Source organism: Felis catus, chromosome B1 (assembly GCF_018350175.1).
Source record: "Felis catus isolate Fca126 chromosome B1, F.catus_Fca126_mat1.0, whole genome shotgun sequence".
Classification (NCBI taxonomy): domain Eukaryota; kingdom Metazoa; phylum Chordata; class Mammalia; order Carnivora; family Felidae; genus Felis; species Felis catus.
The window spans coordinates 53,490,870-53,515,805 of NC_058371.1; the positions used below are offsets into that span (position 1 = coordinate 53,490,870).

The following is a 24,936-nucleotide window of genomic DNA, read 5'->3' on the forward strand; positions in this document are numbered from 1 at the left end:
CTGTTGTAAATGTTGTTGTAGATCTCATTCTTTTTTCATGGCTGAGTAATATTCCATTGAATGTATATACCTCACTTATTAGTCTATTAGTTTATTGATGGACTTGGCTTAATTCTATATCTTGGCTCTTGTAAATAATGCTGCAATAAACATAAGGGTGCATGTATCTTTTCATGTATCATTTTCTTTGGGTAAATACTCAGCTGTGGAATTACTGGATCGTATAGTATTCTGTTTTAAAATTGTTGAGGAAACTCCATACTCTTTTTCACAGTGGCTGCACAAGTTCACATTCCCACAAACTGTGCACAAAGTTTCCTTTTTTTCCATAAGCAAAATTTTGTAAAGGTCCATTTATGTTGTAACATATATCAAATAAGGAAGTATGATGCTTCTTGCTTTGTTCTTGAGATTTGCTTTTTCTTGCTTTTTCTTGAGATTGCTTTATCTATTTGGGGTCTTTTAGCGTCAGATGAATTTTTGTTTTCTTTCTATTTCTGTAAAAAGTGCCATTGAAATTCTGATAGAAGCTAAGCTGAATCTGTAGATCACTTTGGCTGTTTTGGAATTGAAAAATACTAATTCATTCAAATCATAAACACAGAATATCTTCCCATTTATTTGTGTCTTCTTCATCAATGTGTATAATTGTCAGTGTACGCATCTTTCACCCCCTTGGTTAATTTTATTCCTGATAGTTTATTTTGGCAGGTGCTATTATAAATCAGATTATTTTCTTAATTTCTCTTTCTGATCATTTATAGTAGTGTATAGAAATACAACTGATTTTATGTATTGATATTGTATCCTTCAACTAACTTTACTCAACTAGTTTATTAGCTGCAACAGTTTTTGGTGCTGTCTTTATGGTTTTATGTATATAATGTTATGTCATCTGCAAACAGACAATTTTACTTCTTCCTTTCCACTTCGGATGCATTTTGCTTTTTTGTCTTGCCTCATTGCTCTAGCTAGGACTTCTAGTACAATGTCAAATGGAAATGGCAAGGGCGACATTGTTGTTTTCTTCCTGATCTTAGAAGGAAAACTTTTAGCTTTTTATTATTGAGCGTGTTGTGGATTTGGCTTATATGGCTTTTATTATGTTGAAGTACATTCCATCCATATACAACTTATTGAGAGTTTTGTCATGAAATGGTGTTGAATTCTGTTAAATAATTTTCTACATCTATTGAGATGACTATATGATTCTCATCCTTTGTTTTGTTAATGTAATATATCAGTTTTATTGATTTGTATATGTTGAACCATCCTTGCATCCGCTCTCCCCCCAGGAATAAATTCTGATTGGGTGTATGATCGTTTTAATGTATTGTTCACTTCTATTTGCTAATATTTTGTTGAGAATTTTTGCATCTATGTTCATCAGGAAAGTTGGCCTGTAATCCTCTTTGCTTGCAATGTCCCTTTCTGGCTTTGATATTAGGGTGATGCTGCTCTTGTAAAATGAGTTTGACAGTGTTCCATCCTCTCCAATTTTGGGGAATGACTTGAGAAGGAATGATATTAATTCTTCTTTAAATGATTGGTAAAATTCACCAGGGGAGCTATCTGCTGCTGGGCTTCTCTTTGTTAGGAGGTTTTTGATTACTGATTCAATCTCCCTCCTTGGAATCAGTCTGTTTTGATCTTATATTGCTTCATGATTCTGTGTTGGTAGATTGTATGTTTCTAAAAATTTACCCATTTCTTCTAGGTTGTCCAAAATATTGGTGTATAATTGTACATAGTAGGGTACTTTTTTATGATTCTCAGTATTTCTGTTATTTCAGTTGTAATGTCTCCTCTTTTATTTATGATTTTATTTGAGTCTTCTCTTTTTTTCTGTTAGTCTTGCTAAAGGGTCATCAATTTGGTTTATGTTTGAAAAAAAAAAAACAGTTCCTAGTTCCAGTAATCTTTTCTATCACCCTCCTACTTCATTTATTTCCACTCTGTTATTTGTTATTTCCTTAATTCTGCTGACTTTAGACTTAGTTTGTTCTTCTTTCTCTAGTTCCTTGTGGTTTTTTAGATTATTTATTTGAGATTTATTTGAGATTTATTTATTTAATGTATGTATTTGATGCTACATACTTCCCTCTTAGAACTCCTTTGTTGCATCCCATTTTAGTGTGTTATGTTTCTGTTTTCGTGTCTTAGGGTTTTTAAATTTCCCTATTAACTTCATCCTTGACCCATTGTTTATTCAGGAATATGTTGTTTAATATCCATGTATTTGTAAATTTTTCAATTTTCCTCTTGCCTATTTCTAATTTCATACCATTGTGGTCAGAAAAGATACTTGGTATGACTTCAATCTTAAATTTGTTAAGATTTGTGGCCTCACGTACAACCTACCTTGGAGTATGTTTTGTGTCTACTTCAGAAGAATATGTATTCTGCTGCTACTGGATGAAATATTCTGTGTGTCTGTTAGATTAATCTAGTCTAACACATAGTCAAGTCCACTATTTCCTTGTTGATTCTCTGTCTGAATCATCTATCCATTATCAAAAGTTAAGTATTACAGTCCCCTATTATGTATTGTTGTGTATTTCTCCCTTCAAATCTTTTTTTTTTAATTTTTTTAACGTTTCATTTATTTTTGAGACGGAGAGACAGAGCATGAACACGGGAGGGTCAGAGAGAGGGAGACACAGAATCTGAAACAGGCTTCAGGCTCTGAGCTGTCAGCACAGAGCCCCACGCGGGGCTCGAACCCACCAACCGCGAGATCATGACCTGAGCCGAAGTCGGCTGCTTAACCCACTGAGCTACCCAAGCGCCCCACCCTTCAAATCTTTTAATATTTCCTTTATTTGTTTAGCTTCTCAGATGTTGGATGTATACATATTTGTAATTGTTAGAATTGACACTTTTATCATTATGTAATAACCTTCTCTGTCTCTTATTACAGTTTGACTTAAATTCTATTTTGTCTGGATAAGTATAGCTACCTCTGCTCTCTTTTTGTTTGCATTTTCATTGAATATTTTTTGCATATTTTCACTTTAGTCTATGTGTGTCCTTAAAGCTTAAGTGAGTCTCTTGTAGGTAGCTATAATTGGATCTTGCTTTTTATTTTTTTAACCATTCAATCACTCTGTGTATTTTGATTGGGGAATTTAGTCCATTTACTTTTAAAATAATTATTAATAGGTGTGGATTTACCGCTGTCATTTTGTTAATTGCTTCCTGGCTGGTTTGTAGTATTATTTTTTCCTTTCTTCCTCTCTTCCATGATTTCTTTATGATTAGATGATTTTTTTCATGTATGCTTTGATTCAGTTCTCTTTATCTTTTGTGTATGTATAGAGCTTTTTATTTTAATATTCGGATGCTTACATAAAACATCTTATAACAGGCTATTTTAAGCTGGTAACAACTTAATTGCCTACAAAACTCTACGTTTTTATTTTCTTCCTCATTTATGTTTTTGATATCACAATTTATATCTTTTTATATTGTGTCTCTATTAACAAATTTTGTAGCTATTGTAATTGCATGCTTTTGTCTTTTAAACTTTTTATAAATTATAAGTGATTTCCACACGACTATTCCAATGTTAGTGTGTTCTAAATTTAACTATATATTCACCTAATATTCTTAATTAACATCCTTTTAGTTTCAGCTTAAAGAACTCCCTTTACTCCATTTGTTGTAAGGCTGGCATATTGGCGATGAACTCCTTCAGCTTGTTTTGGGGAAAGTATCTAGCTTTCTTTCAATTCTGAAGGACAACTTTGCTGGGTAAAATATTCTTTTGGCATTCCCCACCCCCACCCCCAGCATTTTGAATATAGCATCCCATTCCCTCTCACTTGTTAGGTTTTTGCTGAAAAATCCACTGATACTCATCTTATGGGGTTCCTTTGTACATAGCAAGCCACTTTTTTTCTTGCTACTTTTAAGATTGTCTTTAACTTTTGGCAATTTAATTATAGTCTGTGTTTCTATAAGTCTCTAGATTCTTTTTTTTTTGATATTGTTTGGTCTTCCTACATTTGGATGTCTGTACAGTTTTGGGAAGTTTTTAGCCATTACTTCTTTGCATAAGCTTTCTGCCCCCTTTCCCTCTCTCTTCTCTTTCTGATAAACCTGTAAAGCATGTATTATGTCCCATAAGTCCCTTAAGCTGTCATCGCTATTTTTCATTCTTCTTTTCTTTTTGATTTTCTGATTGTATGACTTCTATTCTCTTATCTTTAAATCCACTGGTCTTTTCTTCCATTTGACCTAGTTAGCTGTGGGACACTTCTACTCAGTTTTTCACTTCAGTAATTATATTCTTCAACTCTATGATCTTTGGTACTTTTTAATATTCTCTGTCTCTTGGTGAAATTCTCATTTGACTTATATACTGCTCTCCTTATCTCAGTGATCATCGTTATGTTATTTATTATGTTTATATGTATGTTATTTTGAACTCTCTTTTGGGTAAAGCACTCATCTCTGCTTCTTTATGGTCAGTTTCTGAAGATTTATTTTGTTCTTTTGTTTGGAACATGTTTCCCTGATTCTTGATTTTCCTTGACACTCTCTGCATTGGTTTTTACCCATTACCTAAAATAGCCACCTCTCCCAGCCTTGACAGAGTGGCTTCTGTAGGAGATGAACCTCGTCAATCAGCCAGCCTACGCTCTCAGTTGTCTCTCCAACCTTTGTGTCTGTCCAAGATGCTGTGTCTGTTCTTTGTGGCTCTTGGTAGATTAGAGTGTGCTAATACCTGTTACTGTCCCAAAGGTTTGGGAAATATCCACATACCTGTTTGCGTTCCTGTACAGCAACTAATTGCCTGCCTTTAGCTCTCTGATACAAACTAATTGGGATCCTGACCTTCAGTCAGCAGCTGGGAAATTCTAGATGTTAGCTATGCAGCCTAACCCTATCAGGGAGAAATCAAGAGCTGTGTGGCTTTGCTTCCTCATTCTATGCTGAGCCAGAGGCCATAGTTACTGGGAATGCTTGTGCACCCATACAGACTGCCTCTTTAATATGCCAAGTTCCATCAGCTACCAGAGCTAGGGGATTGAGGAACCAGTTTCTTGTTTGACAGCCCTAACATTTGGGGTGCTAGGTGTGTAAAAAAGCTTCTGCTAGGGAGCAGCTGGAAACTTGGTTTGGATGCCCACCAGCTCTTTCGTGTTCCTAGAAGGATCCCAGTAAGCTCTCACATGTAGGCTTATTGGAAGCCAGAGCTTCAGGCAACAGATGAAAAAGTATGCACCATGTCTCTTCCAGAGAGAAATTGGGAGATGGGTGTTTTTATCTCCCTCCTCTTCTCTGAGCTCAGTGTTTATCTGCAGGGAGTACACATACTCCCATTTAAACACTGCTTCTTTGTTTGCTAGAGTCCCACAGGTACTGAATTCAAGACCTGTCGGTGGTGGGAGCTAGCTGATTTGGGAGCCTGTCCTTTGGATGGCAGCCATTAAAGTTGGGGTGCTGGTTGTGTGGACATCCTTTTGGGGAGAAGCTGGTGACTTTGTTTTATTGTTGGAAGAAGCTGGAGAGAGATTATGGGCGAAGTGCTTATTAGCGTTTTCATGCTCCCAGGAAGATTCCAGTCAGCACCCATATAGGTAAAGGCTAATTAGAAGGCAGATCCTTAGGCAGAAGCTATGAAAGTAGACAGATTCCTTCCACAGAGAAAGGGGTGATGAGTGGTTTTGCCTGTTCTTTCTACACTAAGACCAGGTTATAGGTGTGAGAATTGTTTGCACACCATTCAAAAACCTCTTCTTTGGATAGTTTGGTCCTATGGCAATTGTGAATACTGAGCCTTATCACAGCTATCACAGGTAGGTAATGGAGGCCCATCCATTCCTTCAAAGCCTTAGAAATTGGATTATAAATGTGTGATCCAAACCCTTCACTACAAAGAAAAAAATTGGAAGTTAGTATTCCCTTCCAACTGTAAGGCACTGTGCTGGGGTCAGGTTTAGAGTGTATCTCAACCTTTCTTACCCATTTCAATGTGGGTGTTTTCTCAATTACCCAATATGTTAGAATGATTCCACTAGTTTCCAGATTTCTATCAAACAGAATTGATTCATGTATGGCTGCATATTTAGCATCAGTCAGGAGGAGGAGGGAAAGTCAGGAACCTCTTATCCATCATCTTGACTCTATTTATTGACTCTGATAATGAATATATAAATCTGCACATATGATAAAATTGATAGAATTAAATACATCTACACACATGAATGAGTACAAATAAAACTGAAAAAATCTGAATAAAATCATGGATTATATCAGCATCAATATTTTGTTTGTGCCATTGTTCTATAGTTTTTGTAAGAAGTTACTGTTTGTGGAAACTGGGTAAAGGGTAAATGTGATCTTTTTGTATTTTTTTATAATTATATATTTATCTACAATATTTTAATAAATATTGTAGTTAAAAATATATATAATCATATTTTCTTTATCCATTCATCCATGGATGGGCACTTTAAGTTGTTTCCATATATTAACTATTGTAAATAATGCTGCAACGAACATGAAAGTGAATATTTCTTATCAAGATAGTGATTTTGTTTTCTTCAGATAAATACCCAATAGTGGAATTACTGGATCATATTGTCATTCTATTTTTAATTTTTTGAGAAAATTTCATACTGTTTTCCATAGTGGTTGCATCAGTTTACATTCTCACCAACAACATACAAGGGTCCCTTTTCTCCACATCATTGCCAGTGCTTTTTATTTCTCATCTTTTGGATAATAGCCATTCTAACAGGTTATGAGGAAATAATATCTCACTGTTGTTTTTATTTGTATTTCCCTTATGATTACTGATGTTGGACACCTTGTCAAGTACCTGTTAGTTATCTGTATGTCTTCTTTGGAAAGGTATGCATTCAGTTCCTCTACCCATTTTTTAATTGAACTACTTGGATATTTATATATTGAGCTGCGTGAGTTCTTCATATATTTTGCATATTAACCCCTTATCAGATACATGATTTGTAAATATTTTATACCATTCAGTAGGTAATCTTTTCATTTCGTTGGTTTCTTTTGCTGCTTACTGTAATATAGTCCCATTTGTTTATTCTTTTGTTGCTTTTGCTTTTAGTGTCAACCCCCCCACACACACACCCCAAAATCACTGCCAAAACCAATGTGTAGTATCTTACCCTCTATTATTTCTTCTAGGAGTTTTATGGTTTAAGGTCTTAGAGTCAAGTGTTTAATCTTTAAGTCTTTAATCTTTAAGAATTCAGTCCAATTTGAGTTGATTTTAGTGTTTGGTATAAGACAGGATATGGTCCAGTTTCACTCTTTTGCAGCTGCCTGCCCAGTTTTTCCAGCACTGTTTATTAAATAGACTATCCTTTCACCAGTGTATTCTTGGGACCCTTGTCACAAATTAACTTCGCATCTATGCTTGGGCTTATTTCTGGTCTCTCTATTCTGTTCCACTGATTTAGGTGTCTGTTTTTATGACAATAGCATAAACTTTTGAATACTAAGGCTTTGTAATACAGTTTGAAATCATGAACGTAATACCTCCGGCTATGGTTTTTCTTAAGATTGTTTTCACTATTTGGGGTCTTCGTGTTTCTATACAAATTTTAGGATTGTTTTCCATGCCTGTAAAAAATGCCATTGGAATCTGCTTGGGATTGCAGTGAATCTATAGGTTGCTTTGGGTAGTATGGACATTCTGATGATATTAATTCTTCCAATCCATGAGCATGATATCTCTTTTTTTATTCGTGTCCTCTTCAATTTCTTTCATTATTGTGTTCTGGTTTTTAGAGCATAGGTGTCTCACCGTCTTAATTAAATTTATTCCTGGGTATTTTATACTTTGTGAAAAAATTACAATTGTTAATTTCTTTTTCTAATAGTTCATTGATAGTGTATAGAAATGCAACTGATTTTTATATCTTGAATTTCTATCTTGCAATGTTACTGAATTCATTTATTCTAACAGTTTTTTGATGGAGTCTTTAGGCTTTTCTCTATATAAAATCAGGTTATTTGTAAATAGTGACAGTTTTACATCCTCCTCTCTCAGTTGGATTCATTTTATGTCTTTTTTATGCCTAATTGCTTCTAATATTATGTTGAATAAAAGCGGCAAAATGGACATATCTGTCTTGTTCCTGATTTTAGAGGAAAAGTGTTCAGTTTTTCACCAAGTTTGATGCTCGCTATGGGCTTGTTATATATGGCCTTTATTATGTTGAGGTACTTTTCCTCTATACCCAGTTTGTTGAGTTTTTATAATGAATGAATGTTAAACTTTTTCACATTCCTTTTCTTCATCTAAGTTAATTGTATGATTTTTATCTTTCATTTTTTTAATGTGGTGTATAATATTGATTGATTTGTGTGTGTTGAACCATCCTTGCATCATAAGAATTAAGTCCACTTGATCATGGTGTATGATTCTTCCAATGTATTGTTGAATTTAGTTTATTAATATTTTGTTGAAGACTTTTGCATCTATGTTCATCAGGGATTTTGGCCTGTAGTTTTGTTTTGTTTTGGTTTGGTTTCTTGTAGTGTCCTTATCTAGTTTTGTTTTCACGGCAATGCTGGACTTGTAAAATGATCTGGGATATGTTCCCTTTTGCCTTATTTTTTTGGAAGAGTGTGAGAAGGATTGGTATTAACTCTTTAAATGTTTGGCGGAATTCATCAGTGAAATGATCTGTTTCTGCACTGTTGTTTGTTGGGAGGTTTTTGATTACTGATTCAATCTCCTTACTACTATTGGTATATGCTGATTTTCTGTTTCTTCATGATTCAGGCTTGGGAGAGTGCATGTTTCTAAGAATTTATCCATTTCTTCTAGGTTGTCCAACTTGTTAGTGCATAATTGTTTATAGTAGTCCCTTATGATCTTTTGTATTTCTGTGGTATCAGTTGTAACATTTCCTGTTTCATTTCTGACTTTATTTACGTTCTTTTTCTTAGTGAGCCTACTAAAGGCTTCTCGATCTTATCTTTTAATAATTCCAACTCTTATTCTTTGCTGTCTTTTTCAATCTTTAAGTCTGCTATATATGTCTGCTCTATCTTTAGTTCTGTTATCTTTAGGTCGTTTTATGTTTTTAGGTGGATGCATAAATATGTACAAATATCATGTCCTCCTGGATTGAGGAAAAGTTTTTCTGTAGGCTAAGTTGTCTTGTTGACTTATGACTAGAGGGCAAAGTAGGCATCCGTCTGAAGCATTATTCCTAAATTCTAATACCAGCACTTATACATAGTAGATATGTAGGTAAATGATCATACATTTGGTTTCTTTTTTTGTAAAATAAGAATGAAATAAAATAGTAATGTCTGTGCCCTACTAAGGTTTTGATGGTTACATGGGATATCCCAGCTTAAATATTTAGGGCAATGCCTTCCATACCCTATGTATTTAATAAATGATAGTTATTATTATTTTTAAAGACAACAAATGGTTTCTTTAATTTTCAGTTTATTCTTTTTAACCACAAAATATATTTTCTTCTACACCGAACAGGAAACAATTTTCTAAATAAATGGGTTTGGAGGGAAGCTGAGTGTTTAGAGTGTTTGAAACAGTGTTTCTTTGTGCGATCCCATATCTTTAGAAACATGTGTATGGTAACTTTGCTTTCATTTATCTCCCAGCAAGCAAGAAAAACAGAAAACACACCTCATGAATTTCTAGATTTTTTTCTAAGTCTTTCAAAGTAATTTTTGTCATCAATTTTAATCTAACATTTTATCTTCTGTCTGATTCACTTCTGTTTTTCGGGAACACAAGCCTTTGCATAGGAAACTAGATAACCACTTCCTTTTTCCTTTGAAATGGATACCTTTTCTGGCTCCTTAATTTTGGCATTAGTATAAGAGGTATGAAAACACTTTCAGATTTAATAATGTAAAACAAATTCTGTCAGAGAACATTTGTACTGAATAGTTTAAAAAAGAAAACTGCATAAAGTCACTTCCTTGTAAGGTGTTTTCTTTCTTCCTATCTTTAACAGAAGAGCCATTTCATTAATTCTATATTTAGTAGCATTGGAAGCATAAATATATGAAAGGGGCAAGATTGCCATGATATTTTAATCGTTTTCTTAATATCAACTTTTTTTTAGGCAAGGTTTAGATTTACAGAAAAATTGCAAATACGGTGCAGAGAGTTCCCATATACTCCCATGCCCATGTTTTCCCTATAACATCTTGCATTATATGGTATATTTACATGGTTAATGAACCAATAATGACAGGTTATTAAACAAAGCCTATGCTTTTTTCAGACTTTAGCATTTTTATCTAATGTCTATTTTTAGTTCCAAGATTCTATCCAGGATTCCACATAACAATAAACCCCCATGCCTTCTTAGGGTCTTTTGTCTGTGGGACTTTTTTTCTAAGTTTATTTATTTGTTTTGAGAAAGAGAGAGTGGGGGAGGGACAGAAAGAGAGGGAGAGAGAAAATCCAAAGCAGGCTTTGCACTGACAGCTCAGAACTGGAACTGACTAACTGTGAGATCATGACCTGAGCTAAAGTCAGACACTTAAGCAATGGAGTCACCCAGGGGCCCCGGTGGGATTGTTTTTGATGACAAAAACTTTCGTGTATTTCTGGTCAGGTGTTTTGTAGAATATCCTTGAATTAAGGCTTATCTGATTCTTTTCATGATTAGACCGAGAGTATGCATTTTTGTGAGGACAGCCACGAAAACAGCGTACCATTTCATCATATCATGTAAAGAGTACCTACTATTAACATGACTTATTGCAATTGATGTTGAATTTGCTCAACTGTCTTGATAGCATTTGTCCAATTTCTTCACTGTAAAGTTACTCCTTCCCCTTTTTTATACTGTGCTCTGGCAGTATGTCCCTTTGCACAGCCCACATCTAAGAGATGGGGAACAATGACTTCCCACAAATTCCTACCACCCACTAGTCTTCTTATTGTCTTTTTCCTGCCTTCTCCAGAATCTCATTTAAACGAAGTCAAATACTATGTAAACTTTTCAGACTGACTTCATTCACTTAGCAGTATGTACTTAAGGTTCATCCATGTCTTTTCATTGCTTAATAGTTTTTGCTTGTTTGTTTTAATTACTGAATGATATCCCTTATAGTGATATAACGCAGTTTGTTTATTCATTTACATATTGAAGGTCATTTCTAGTTTTTGGTGATTAAGAATAAATCTGTTTGCCACATTCATGTGATGGTATTTATACTGACAAATTTTCAGATTGTTTGCATAAACACTCAGGAGTATGATTGCTGGATTTTATGGCAAAATTATATTTAGCTTTGTAAGAAACTTACAAAATACCTTTCAAAGTGTTTGTGCCATTGTCCTTTACCAGTAATTAATGAGAGTTCCTTTTGCTCTGCATTCTTACCAGCAACTGGTAGTGTCAGTTTTTGGATTTTACCTTTGTTTGTTTGTTTATTTACTTTTTGAGAGACAGAAAGAGTGAGAGAGCATGGGAGGGACATAGAAACAGGGAGAGAGAGAATCACAAGCAGGATGCATGCTGTCAGCACAGAGCCTGATACAAGGCTTGGATTCACAAACCATGAGATCATGACCTAGCTGAAATCAAGAGTCGGATGCTTAACAGACTGAGCCACCCAGGTGCCCCTGGATTTTACCCATTCTTAGATGTATGTAACAGTATTTTTTTGTTTTCATCTGCAACTTCCTTTTTTTTAAAAATTTTTTTCAATGTTTATTTATTTTTGAGACAACGTGAGAGACAGAGTGCAAGCGGCAGAGGGGCAGACAGGGGGAGACACAGAATCTGAAGGGGGCTCCAGACTCCGAGCTGTCAGCACAGAGCCCGATGTGGGGCTGGAACTCACAAACCCTGAGATCATGACCCTAGCCAAAGTCAGACGCTTAACCGACTGAGCCACTCAGGCACCCCAATCTGCAACTTCCTAATGACAAGAGTTGTTGAGAATATTTTCCTCTGGTTGTTTGCTATTTGTATTTGCTTTGATGAGACTGTTCAAATATTTTTTTCCCATTGAGGCTTTGACAGTGCAGAGCTTGCTTGAGATTCTCCCTCTTTATCTGCCCCTCCCCTGCTCGCACTTTCTCTGTCTCTCTCAAAATAAGGCCCTAGAATTCATCAAAATTACTCTTAAAATGTTCCTACCAGTTTATGGCTTAAGTAACTTCTGCTCCAAGTAAGCAGATCCTAGGTGTGACCCCCTATATTTGCCTGTCTCTAGAGTTCAGATGACAATTTGTTCTGTGACTCCAACTCTCTGATGGCTCCCAAAAAAGTCACTGATTTCAGTTTGTTTATCTTTTTTTAATATTTTTTCTTGTTGAAAAATCGTGTGTGACAACTTTTAGGTTCTTAATATGCTAGAAACAAAGCCACAAGTCTGCCATGATATTTTTAGAACTTTAGCTGGTTATGATCTGATCTGTAGGGACATTTCAACTAATTAGCTACCACTGTTAACAGACTTAAATGGAAACATTGTGTTTTATTTACATTGTGTTTATTAATATTCCCTGGTGACAGTTACATTTCAGTTCTTTATTTAAAGTTTATATATGGTTTGAATTTGTCTTCACATTTTGAAATATTTAAGGAATTTGATACTTTCATTCACTTCTACCAAATCAAGGTCCTAAACGTTAGAAAGAAGAATCATGGGTTAATGTATGAGTTGGACAATTAATAGAGTGATCCCATTTGGGTCTCATATTCAAATTAATTGTTACCATAACTGCTTGAGTCTGGCTATCTAGTGGATTTATTTATTTCTATTTTTATTGTATATTTAGAACTCCATGTGAAAATTAAAATCCTTTTATTGAAACCTTCCTTTGACTCTTGTAGCTTAGAAGCTCTTTTAAAATTTGACCACAGGGGAGCATGCACACAAACACACAGATAGGAATTAATTCCATATATATCCACTATAACAGCTAATAACATGCCTTCCACACATTGAATATTTAATAAAGGTTTGTTAAATGTTCAATGCATATAAAATATCCCAAGAAAATATATTAGTATCACATAATTTATAATATATGATATGGAATACTATTTCTTGCCAAATAACAGAATCATGCTATGTGCATATCCAAATTAGATGTAAATCTAATTTAAAAACTGTATTATATTTGGGGCGCCTGGGTGGCCCAGTCAGTGGGCATTTAATTTCAGCTCAGGTCATGAACTCGCTTTCGTGGGTTCAGGCCCCACATGGGGCTTTGTGCTGACAGCTCAGAGCCTGGAGTCTGTGCTTCAGATTCTGTGTCTCCTTCTCTCTCTGCCCCTCCCCTGCTCATGCTCTGTCTCTATCTCTCTCAAAAATAAATAAAGATTAAAAAGAATTTTTTTAATTAAAAAGCACTGTATTATATTTAAGTATTTGCTTAGTTTATTTCAAAATTATAACTAAGGTTATTTTAGATATCACATATATATGTCTCTAATGATTACACTCATAAAATGAAGCACCAAATACTATGTAAATGTTATTTATACATGTACATTCAAAATCTCATTTTATCTCTGCTATTTGTAAAATTATCTGCAATTTTACATGCACTCTCTAGAGAATTTACATTTTCTACTTAAAAATTAAATATAATTAGGAAAAATTAATAAATATCTCATATAATGTCTGGGAACAACATATAAATTTTACATATTTTTTAAGGAAAAAATATCATCCTGGGGCAAGCATTTTAGACAGAAATATAAGCAATCAACTAATTTTAAAACATATAATTTTATTGTTACAAAAGAAATTTTTTTTTTACATTTAATGCTTTAATTTTAGCATTTACCAATTAATTTTAGATCATGGATCCTACTTAAATACTATAACAGGGTAACATATTTCTTCAATTATTTTTTCAAAAACATATCCATTTACTATTTATTTGAAAACAACTTTAGACTTCAATATTCTAAAATACTCAAAACATCAGCAGGAAAATACAATACTGAAATTCTCACACTGTGTTCTTTATGGTTTGACTAGAAGTTGCTCCATCAAAAATGAATCACATTGTATACTTTTGGTTCATAGAAATGACCGATGGACTTTACCATTTTATTTCTTTAAATACAGAATACTTAAGCACTTTACAATGTGACTAACAAAACCAAAAGAACAATTTCAATTAACTAAGAGTATTATTCTCAAAATGCAGAAAAGCTATTTATTTACCATATTGGATTGAAGATTTATAATAATCTTCCTTTTAACCTAAAGTATATAAATGATTTCATGCTCTAAAACTTACATAGAGAAAATACATATTGTTAAAAAAATATCTTACATCAAGAAAAGTTTCATAAGAGGGGCACCTGGGTGGCTCAGTCAGTTAAGCGTCTGACTTCAGCTCAGGTCATGATCTCACTGTCTGTGAGTTCGAGCCCCGCGTTGGGCTCAGTGCTGACAGCTCAGAGCCTGGATGGAGCCTGTTTCGGATTCTGTGTCTCCCTGTCTCTCTACCCCTCCCCCAGTCATGCTCTGTCTCTCTCTCTCAACAATAAATAAACATTTAAAAAAATTAAAAAAAAATGTTTTCTACAATACAGAAAAAAATATATATATTGTTTGCACAAGACTGGGTTAGATTCTACCAAAATTCTACCAGGTTGGAAAATGAAACTGGCTTGACTCCAGATATAAACAATGAATGTAAAACAGAGTACTTTCTAAGTAACTTCTGTGATTTAAATTGATAATTCATTGGAGGACTGGAGGAAAAAAAAGTTGGGGAAGAAAAATTTGGAAACTATTTCATAAAATGTTACCTCATGATTATCTTCATAACTTCTTTTCTTGAAAGTGTCTCAAGATAGGATCAAAGAGATATCTTAGGGAAGTGGTGGGAGGAGAGCTGAGGAGAGTTGCACCACTCTATGAGGAATAGATAAGAACATTTGGTATGAAGCGAGATATGTATAGTATGTAAACAACACGTTTTAGGGTAAGCATTATGTGATTTTCTCTACAAACCCAGCATATTTGGGAAAAGGGAATAGGAACATATGTTGTGCATAAAGGAAAATATCTACCTCACTGGGCTGGCAGAGGTCCATGAGAAGGTCTTGTGAGAGCTATACTATAAAGGAACTGATTCCTATACAAATGGGTTTTACAAGAAGAGCATTTAAGAGTGAGAATAATGCCATTATTCTGTGTTTTTGTTCAGAACATTAACTACCTATATACATATCACAGTGCCATGAGACAAATCATCTTTTGTATACTGTATGTCAATATCCTCTGCTTCTACGTTTCAGAAGGTCAGATACAGATGATCAGCTTTCAAAGACTGTTTCCCCTTCTTACTTTATAGAAACGATCTACTATCTTTTACTTTATCTTTTATCTCACTTCCTCAGTTAGTACCTTTTACCTACTATTTTGTCTCTTCTTTTTTATTGTTTCTTTTCTTATCTAGTTTATTCATTTTTCACTTTAAAAAAAAATTTCCTTGAACTTCCATCCATTTTGGATGACATGTAATCATCATTTTTTTCAGAGCTAAACTGTAAAGTTATTTTCTTGTTTGTTTTGTATGAGTGTTATAGTTTTTATTTTTAAATATGCTACCGTTGCATATATAACAAGGACTTTTAAATTTCTAAAAATTTTTTAAAACTTTTTTTAAAGCAAATTATGAAAAATATGACATAACATTCCATATACTTTTATAAGCATCTCTGAAGAAGTGTTTTCCTACATAGTCAAAATAACATTAGATCTAACAAAATCAATTATTATTATTTTTAAACCATCTAATATCCAGTGCATATTCAAATTCCCACTTATCCTCAAAATGTTCTTTGTAACAAGCTTGTCGAAACAGAATCTAACAAAAGTAGTCTTTGTAGAATGGTTTTAGAACCATACAAAAGTCTTTTTTTATTACAAATCATTCTTCTAATAGTTTTTGGACTTACTGATAATCCTTTCTGAACCAATAATTTCATTATATCTGGCAAAATGGTAGTTTTTATTTTTTTTTTACTTTGTGTTCTCTCACACACAAAAAAATTTAAAAAAAGAAAAAAAGGAAAGAAAGAAAGAAAACTTTATGGGATAACGATAACAACAAGGCTTATAGAGATGTCAAAAGGAGAAAAGGGAGAGAAAGAGACAAAACAAAACAAAACAAAACAAAACAAAACAAAACCAACCTTATCTGAAGAAATAGTGACGGAAAAATTTCCTAGTCTGGAGAAGGAAACAGACATCCGTCCAGAAAGCCCAGACTATTCTAAATAAGATGAACCTGAGGAGATCCACACCAAGACACCTTATAATTAAAATGTCAAAAGTTAAAGACAAGGAGAGAATCTTAAACCAGTAAGGGAAAAATAATTTTTTATGAACAAGGGAAAGGTCATAAGGCTAATACCAGATTTTTCAGCAGAAACTTTACAAGCCAAAGTGAGTGGCACAATATATTCAAAATACTGAGAAAACAAAAAACAAAAAACTTCCAGACAAGAATACTCTACCTAGAAGAGTTATCATTCAGAATTGAAGGGAAGATAAAAAAAATTTTCAGACAAGCAAAGTTAGAGGAGTTCATCACCATTAATGTTAAAGGAACTTCTTTAAGCTGAAAAAGAAAGGATGTTAACTAGTAACAAGAAAATATATGAAAGTATAAATCTCATTGGTAAGGGTAAATATATAGTAAAGGTAGTAAATTAATTACATATAAAGCTAATATAAAGGTTAAAAGATAAAAGTGGCAAAAATAACTATAACTACAATAATGAGTTAAGGCAACCACAAGATAAAAAATGCAAAATGTGACATCAAAAACCTAAAGTGTTGGAGAGAGTAAAAATGTAAAGCTTTAGATTTCATTCAAACTTAAATTGTTATCAATTTAAAATGGACTATAATAAATGTTATACATAATCCTCATGATGATGACATAAAACCTATAGCAGTCACACAAAGATAAAATGAAAGGAATCTAAGCATACCACTAAAGAAGGCCATAAAACCACAAATGAAGAGAACAAGAAGAAAGAAACAGAGAGAAACTACAATACATTCAGAAAACAATGAACAAAAAGTCAGTAAGTGTATACCTATCAATAATTACTTTAAATGTATATGGGCTAAATTCTGCAATCAAAAGACATAGTGCAGCTTAATGGCTGGAAAAAAAAGAAAGACCTGTCTATATCTATATGCTGTCTACAAAAATCTCACATCAGATTTAAGGACACACACAGACTGAAAGTGAAGGTATGGAAAAATACCTTCTATGCAAATGAAAACCAAAAGAAAGCTGGGGTAGCTATACTTACATCAGACAAAATAGACTTTGAAACAAAACTGTAATAAGAGACAAAGAAGGATATTATATAATGATAAAGCTGTCCATCCAACAAGATGATATTACATTTGTATACATTTATGCATCCAACATAGAAGCACCTACATACATAAATGTTAACAGGACTAAAAAGAGAAAAATACAACAATACAATGGTAGTATGGGACTTTAATATTTCACTTATATCAATGGAGAGGTAGTCCAGATAGATAATCAATAAGGAAATATCAGCCTCAAATAACATGTTGGACCAGATAGATGTAACAGATATTTACAAAACATTCCATCCCAAAGAACTGAATATACATTCTTCTCAAGTCAGCCTGGAACATTCTCCAGGATATATCACAGGTTAGGCCACAAAGCAAGTCTTAATAAATTTAAGAATCCTGAAATTATATTAAGTATCTTTTCTGACCACAGTGGTATGAAAGTAGAAATCAGTTCCAAAAACAAACAAACAAACAAACAAAACTGTAAAATCTAAATATATGTCAAAGTCAAGTCAAAAGGTAAATAAAAATACCCTAAGACAAATGAAAATGGAAATAAAACATACCAAAACTTATGGAATGCAGCAAAAGCAATTCTGAGAGTTACATTCATAGCAATAAACGCCTGCCTCAAGAAACTAGAAAAATCACAAATAACTTTACATCTAATGGAAGTAGGATAAGAACAAGCAAAATTCAAAGTTGGCAGAAGGAAGGGATTAACAAAGATTAGAGCATAAATATACAAAATAGAAACTAAAAAAATCGATTAAACTAAAAGTTGGGTCTTTTTAAATTTTATTTTAAATTCCAGTATAGTTTACAGTGTTATCTTAGTTTCAGGCATACAGTATAGTGATTCAACAATTCCATACAACACCCAGTGTGCACCATGACAAGTGTAGTCCTCAATCCCCATTGCTTATTTCACCCATCCGTTCTCACCAACCTCCCCTCTGGTAGCCGTCAGTTTGTTCTCTATAGCTAAGAGTCCATTTCTTGGTTCTCTCTCTCTTTTTTCCTTTGCTCATTTGTTTGTTTATTCTTAGATTCCACATATGAGTAAAATCATATGGTATTTGTCTTTCTCTGACTGACTGACTTTGCTTAGCATTATACTCTCTAGCTCCATCCATGTCATTGCAAATGGCAAGATTTCATTCTTTTTTTGGCTGAATAATATTTCATTACGTGTATATATCACATTTTCTTTATCTGTTCATCTATCGATGGAGACTTGGGCTGCTTCCATAATTTTGCTATTATAAATAATGTTGCTATAAACATAAGGGTACATGTATCCTTTTGAATTACTGTTTTTGTATTTTGGGGGTGAATTAGTGCAATTGCTACATCATAGGGTAGTTCTATTTTTAACTTTTTGAGGAACCTCCATACTGTTTTCCAGAGTGACTGCACCAACAGTGCAAGAGTTTCTTTTTCTCCACATCCTTGCTAACACGTACTGTTTTGTGTGTGTGTGTGTGTTTGATTTTATCCATTCTGACAGGTGTGAAGTGATATCTCACTTACATTTCCCTGATGATAAATGATGTTGAGCATCTTTTTATTTGTCTGTTGACCATCTGGATGTCTTCTTTGGAGAAATGTCTGTTCGTTTCTGCTGCCTATTTCTTAAGAAATTGAAGACGACACAAAGAAATGGAAAGATATTCCATACTCATGGATTGAAGGAACAAATATTTTTTTTAAATGTTTATACTACAAAAGAAATCAGGTTTAATGTAATCCCTATCAAAATACCAACAGCATTTTTCACAGTAGAACAAAAAAAACACTAAAATTTATATGGAACAACAAAAGACCCCAAATGGCCAAAGTGACTTTGAAGAAGAAAAGCAAAGCTGAAGGTGTCACAATTCCAGACTTCAAGTTATATTACAAAGCTGTAGTAATCAAAACAGTGTGGTACTGGCACAAAAGTAAACATATAGGATCAATGGAACAGGATAGAGAACCAAGACTCTTGGCGAATCTAGCTAGAGGCTTGTCAATATTGTTTATATATATTTAAAAACAGCTTTCAATTGGATTATTCATTTTTTGGAGCATTAAATTGTATAAGTTCTTTATATATTTTGAATGCTAACTCTTTATCAGATATGTCATTTGCAAATATCTTCTCTCACAAAAGACTCCAAATAGCCAGAGCAATCTTGAAAAAGAACAAAACTAGAGGTATCACATTCCTTGATTTCAAACTATATTTGCAAATCCATAGACTCAAAACAGTATGATATTGGCATAAAAATAGGCACATAGATCAATGGAACAGAATAGAGTTCAGAAGCCCATGCATATATGGGTAATTAATTTATGATTAAGGAATTAAGAATATACACTGAGAAAAGGACAGTTTCTTCAATAAATGATGTTGGCAAAGCTTGGCAGCCAGGTGCCAAAGAATGAACCTGGACCCATATCTTAAGCATACACAAATAATTCATGATGGGTTTAAGACTTGGATGTATATTTTGAAATCATAAAACTCCTAGAGGAAAACATAGGCTGTAAGTTCTTTGATATAGTATTGGCAGTGATTTTTTTGGATCTGACTACACAAGTAAAGGCAACAAAAGCAGAAAATAACAAGTGGAACCACATCAAACTAAGAAGCTTCTTCACTGGAAAAGAAAACATCAACAAAATGAAAAGGAAAACTGGAATGGGATGAAATATTTTTTTATATATTTGATAAGGAGTTAACATACAAAATATATAAAGAATCCATACAACTCAATAGCAAAAAACAATCACATTTAAAAATGTGCAGAAGACCTGAGTGAACATTTTTCCAAAGAAGACATACAGATGGCCAATAGGTACATGGAAAAGTGCTCAACATCACTAATTATCAGGGAAATGCAAATCAAAACCAAGAGATATTACCTCACACCTGTTAGAATGGTTTTATCAAAGTGACAAGAAATAAAAAGCTGTTGGCAAGGATGTGGAGAGAAGGGAACCCTTATGCATTGTGGGTATGAATGTAAACTGGTGCGACCACTATAGAAAAAAAATGTGAAGTTTCCTCAAAAAAATTAAAAATAGAATTACCATATGATATAGCAATTCCACTTCTGAACTTTTATCCAAAGAAAACAAAAACACTAACTCAAAAATATTCATGCACCCCTATGTTCATTGTAGTATTATTTATAATAGCCAAGATATGGAAACAGTCTAAGTGTCCATCAATGAATAAATGGGTAAAGAAAATGTGGTGTATATACATATACACACATTGCTATTTTTAACAACACGGATAGACCTTGACAGCTTTATGCTAGGTGAAATAAGTTAGACAAAGAAAGATAAGCCATATTATTCTCATTTGTATGTGGAATAATAATAATAATAAACACTAACAATAATAAAAATTTAAAATCTCCCAAAACAAACAAAAAAGCTCATAGATAAAGACAACAATGGTTTATGGAAACCAACAATGGTTTATGGAAACAATGGTTTCCAGAGGTATGGGATGGGTGAAATGGATGAAGTGGATTCAAAATTACAAACTTTCAGTTATAAAATAGTCATGAGGCTGTAATGCACTGCATGGTGGTTATATTTTATAACACTGAACTACACATTTGAAAGTTGCTAAGAAAGTATTTCTTAAAAGTTCTCATCACATACACACACACACACACTCACACTAGTTTGCTTATGCATGGTGACAGATGGTGACAGATGACAGACTTATTGCAGTGGTTATTTTGCAATATTGAATCATTATATTGTACACATGAAACTAACATAATGTTATATGCCACTATACTTCAATTAAAAAACTGAAGAAATTTTTCCACATTTAAAAACATAAGAATAGCTCATTGGAAATATTTAAGTATGGCAATACAAAATGCATGTACTAAGCATAAAGAGAGTTGCTACTGGTGTATGAGACAAAGATACATTTAGGGATGGCCCTGGTTGTTCTATGGCCCGTGTTAGTTACTAATAAATAATTACCAAAAACACCACAGCTACTCCTGCAGGAAAATATATGTAATTATTATATAAATTATTATATGTAATTATTATATAAATATATGTAATTGTTATATAAATTATTATATATGTAATTATTATATAATATATAAATATTATACAATTATTATATAAATATGTAATTATTATATAAATATATGTAATTATTATATACATAATAAATAATATATTATTATTATATAAATAGTTTCTGTAACTCTCCTTTTTGATGTCGCTCTGTATATACCTTTTAATACTCTGTGGAAAAGCATCATTTAACATTTTTATCTTTTGTTATATATTAAAATGAAAAAAGAGGTATTATAGTTAAGTGTATAACAATATAACACTACATAAAATGAATTTTAAGGACCATTAATCATTTCTCCTTAAAGTGGCTTCTGGGAGTTAAAAATCCTATGTTTGAAAATGATCTCATATTACCATTCATTTAAGCACTTTTTTACTCTTATTTTACCCTTATTCTTCATAATTCCATTTGCAACAATGTTGTACTTTTAACTTTATAATCATCCCCATTGTGAAAAAGATAAGTTTTCTTCCAGAGCAATTCTCATGTATAAATCTTATTTTCATAGGAAATAATTTCTGGATTGTATTCATTTATACCATTGAAAGCTATAAAAATATTAGAGACAAATTTAACTGGTTTTCAAACAAAAGTTTCATAATATAATTATTTTGTATATGTCTTGAAGATTAAGAAAAAATCTTTTTATTTAGTGTGTGTGTGTGTGTGTGTGTGTGTGTGTGTTCAGAGAGAGAGTGATAGAGACAGACAGAAAGACAGATATTGCGTTGATTTTTATGGTATTTAACAGAGATATCTTGAGAGAACATGAATAGGGGAGAGGGGCAGAAGGAGGGAGAGAGAGAATCCCAAATAGTCTCCACACTGGGCATAGAGCCCCATGAGGGGCTCCATTCCATGACCCTGGCATCGTGACCTGAACCAAAATCAAGATTCAGATGCTTAACCTACTGAGCCACCCAGACACCCCTAACACAGATATCTTTTTAAGTTGACTAAATATTTTCTTGGAACATTACCAAGTATCTATGTAAATATATTTGGGTATCTAAATCGTAATTATATTTTAATTGTCATTAAAATTTTAAAAAGTAACTCAAGGATACATGCTCATTTTTAAACAATTCAGATTTCTTAAGAATGAAAACTCTTTTCTTATCCTTAATCTCATACTTCTTCCCAGTAGTGACAATTATTAACAGGATGATGTGTACCTATTCAGTTATTTGTCCCATAGATTATATTTGTATAGTACTTGTTTTGTGAGTTTTCATACCTGTCAAAGATTAAATATAGATCCTAAGTTAACATAGAGTATACAGGTTGAATATACAACACTCAGACATGAAGTTTGTACTTCACTGATCACATTGGTAGTGATATATATCTTTATTTTATTCTTATCTCCTATGAGTATCATTCATTTTAATGTGATAGTGAATGTTCTCCTTTTACACATCTGTGATGTAAACATAATGTTTAAGTGTCAATGTTTGTTTATGATTGAAGGGAATCCTATATATTAATGTCTATTGATATTTTTGTCTATATGTTTTCTAAGATCAATCTATAGATATGCACTCTGTATATACATAATTATTATTCAACCCCTGTTCCACAGCCTGTCATTTCATGGCCCATTGAAATATCTTTACTTAATTAGATAACAATTTTGGATATTCTATTATTGCAGAAGACCATGTCAAGTATATATAATGTATACCCCAAAAGTTTTTTTCTTGAAAACTAGCAGAGCAGTTTACATTTTTAGAACATTTCTTTGATGTTTTTAAGTTCACTTTTACATTCTAAAGATATAGACATTGATTACTTAGTTATTTGTAATTGCTTATATTTGATTTATCTAAGTTGACAAAATTGATCTATTGTCTTCCTCACTTTTAGCTTAGTACATGAAAAACAATGTACTGTTGTTGATATTGCTAGAGTATAAAAGGGCAATAATTGCCTTCTGTGGAAAAAAAAAAACATTGTTATCTTTTGTATACCAATGATCCTCAAACTTGTTTGCCTACTAGTCCCTTATTAAACTTGTTAAAAACACAAAATGATGGGTACTACTACCAGAGATGCTAGTTTTCAACAATAGTTCTTTAAACACTGTTCTCTACTATTATGCTTAAGTTGGGTAGTTACAACAGCACTTTGACAAATATACTCCTGGAGCAGGATCTAAGTTGTTGCTGAATTTCGTGCTTATGAACAAACAAACAATTGTGTCATCATCAATATGCAACTACTCACCTCATTGTTTCCTAATCCAAAGAGTCTGAAGAACCAATATGGGAGTTTCAACTGAAGTACCCAATTTAATAATTCCTTGTTCCCCAGAACATTCTTAGTAATATTAAAAATGCCAAAGAGGTAGACAAGAGGCCCTTGGAAGAGGGTAGGAAGGGTGGAGAGGCTGTGCGTCCTACATGGACTGGTGGGAGGAAGCCGGGTGGTGGAGGGGCAGCCCACGAAGCAAGGCAGAGCCCCGGAGTCTGGCTTGCAAAAGCGGAGGGGCCAGATGGAGTGTGTTCTGATAGCCAGCGGGACTTAACATCTGGAATGTTATAGTCAACAGCTCTGCTCTGAGAGAATGGGGAGGTCGAGAGGACGCCAGGAGGGAGAGTTGTTGAGACACTGAAGACAGAGCTCAGCTCGGCTGGGGAACAAAGGTGCTGGCAAGCACCATCTCCCTCTCCCATTCCCCAGCAGAACATCCAAAAGAAACCAGTTCCTGTCACCGAACTTGCTTGCGCTGCGTGAATGCCCAGTGCTGTGCTTCTGTGGGTCAATCCCTCCCACAGGTCTTCCTCCTTCCTAGTGCTGCAGGGCCCCTCCCACAGGGGACCACTGAAGGCAAAAGGGGCTAAGCCTGTCCCTCCTGTCCCTGTGCACCTTGTGGATCCACCCTGGCTAATACGCCAGATCCCATTGAAGCAGCACCACAAGCCTGGCAGTGTGCAAGTAGCCCAGACAGGGGCCACACCACTCCACAGTGAGTCCTGCCCCTGGGAGAGGGGAAGATAAGGTGCACCCAGTTTGACTGTGGCCCCAGTGTTGGGCTGGGGGAAGACATTGGTCTGACTGTGGCCCCGCCCACCAACACAAGTTTCTATGGACAGCACAGGGGAAGGGCCCTGCAGTTTGGAGCCACTGCAGGGACTACCCAATGACAAAACAGAAAAATTCTCCTCAAAAGAAACTCCAGGAAGTAGCGACAGCTAACAAATTGATCAAAAACTATTTAAGCAATATAACGGAACAAAAATTTAGAATATTAGTCATAAAATTAATCTCTGGGCTTGAAAAAAGCATAGAGGAAAGCAGAGAATCTATTGTTACACAGATCAACGGACTAAGAAATAGTCATGAGGAGCTAAAAAAAAAGCTATAGATGAAGTACAAAATAAAATGGAGGCAGCCACAGCACGGATTGAAGAGGCAGAGGAGAGAATGGGTGAATTAGAGATAAAATTATGGAAAAAGAGGAAGCTGAGAAAAAGAGAGATAAAAACATCCAGGACCATGAGGGAAGA

General features: G+C 33.8%; 1 protein-coding gene across 3 annotated transcripts in view; it reads right to left on the minus strand.

Moving 5' to 3' along the window:
- The window catches only part of ADAM29 (ADAM metallopeptidase domain 29), a 76,794-nt gene that overhangs the window by 44,134 nt on the left and 7,724 nt on the right, over positions 1-24,936 (minus strand). For 2 of the 3 annotated variants that reach the window (XM_006930770.5, XM_045055667.1), the window contains exon 2: positions 14,772-14,877. The exons of the other annotated variant lie outside the window; for it this stretch is intronic. The gene's annotated coding sequence lies outside the window, so the exon portion shown is untranslated. The remainder of the gene's footprint in view (positions 1-14,771; positions 14,878-24,936) is intronic. 3 annotated transcript variants of the gene reach the window in all.